The sequence below is a fragment of the Penaeus monodon genome, chromosome 19 (assembly GCF_015228065.2).
Source record: "Penaeus monodon isolate SGIC_2016 chromosome 19, NSTDA_Pmon_1, whole genome shotgun sequence".
NCBI lineage: Eukaryota > Metazoa > Arthropoda > Malacostraca > Decapoda > Penaeidae > Penaeus > Penaeus monodon.
Genome location: NC_051404.1, coordinates 35395316 through 35396254, shown reverse-complemented (window position 1 = coordinate 35396254; position 939 = coordinate 35395316). Strand labels below are relative to the sequence as shown.

The 939-nt window shown below is 35.8% G+C and overlaps 1 protein-coding gene across 1 annotated transcript in view; it reads left to right on the top strand.

The window, feature by feature from the left end:
- Positions 1-247: 247 nt before the first annotated feature.
- Positions 248-939, top strand: part of LOC119585400 (monomeric sarcosine oxidase-like) — a 21767-nt gene continuing 21075 nt past the window's right edge. Inside the window, exon 1 of the mRNA XM_037934063.1 lies at positions 248-460. The gene's annotated coding sequence lies outside the window, so the exon portion shown is untranslated. The remainder of the gene's footprint in view (positions 461-939) is intronic.

The window sequence follows — 939 nt, the reverse complement described above, 5'->3', positions numbered from 1 at the left end:
TAGGGTTTGCTAGTTAATATTTAGTTCAAGGGTTCTCTGGTTAGGATTTAGACATGTTTTAGCTCATGGTTTATGCCATTCTCAGATAAATAGGTGTAATCATAATCACTATATTGTGATCGTTAAGTTAAATATTCTCAAATGGCGGTTATCGTTCATATCTTGATTATTTCATGAGTAATCGTATCGTTAAGGCCCTAAAACTGGGAAACAATATTTCGATAAAAATGCATGTGATATTTTATGCGATAATCTAACACGTCCGAGGGATTTTCAAAAAATGTTCTCTGTTGTGAAACCTCACTGATAAAAATTAACACACACACCAGTGATCACACATGTTCCGTAAACAGACTTGGTACCAGTAGCTCGCTAGTAACAGGCGGTGATAAGGTGTCTGCATATCTACTGCAAAGGAGTTCTTTTCTTTTTAGGATAATCCCCGCCATTCGTTCCAGAAGTAGGTACCTATAACCATGTATTAATGAAAATTCCTACCCATGACAATGTGTATATTTTTAAGAAACCGTAGTGGAAGAATAAGACCGAAGGAGCATAAGACAGTCGTGTAGTTCGATAGCAGTTGGTGACATTGACATTGCCAAAGCTACAGCTGGTAGGTAGGTAGGAGTGCGTCTGGGTGGGGTAGGGGTGAATTTGTGTATAACAAAAAAGTCTTTGTCTTTAAGGCACGTTGCAATGTCTGTATGGGAATGAGTTATATAACTCGTAACTATAATCAGTCATTTACATTATAAACTCATCAATAGGGTTACTGTTTGCCGATAGCTGCAGTGATGGTAGCGATGTTAATGATTATATTTATTTTAACTATGATCATGATAACATTATTGGTATGAATAATGTTAACATTACAATATGATCATATAAAAAATAAAACCTTAAAATGGCACTGTAGTAACATCCGCATTATTACCG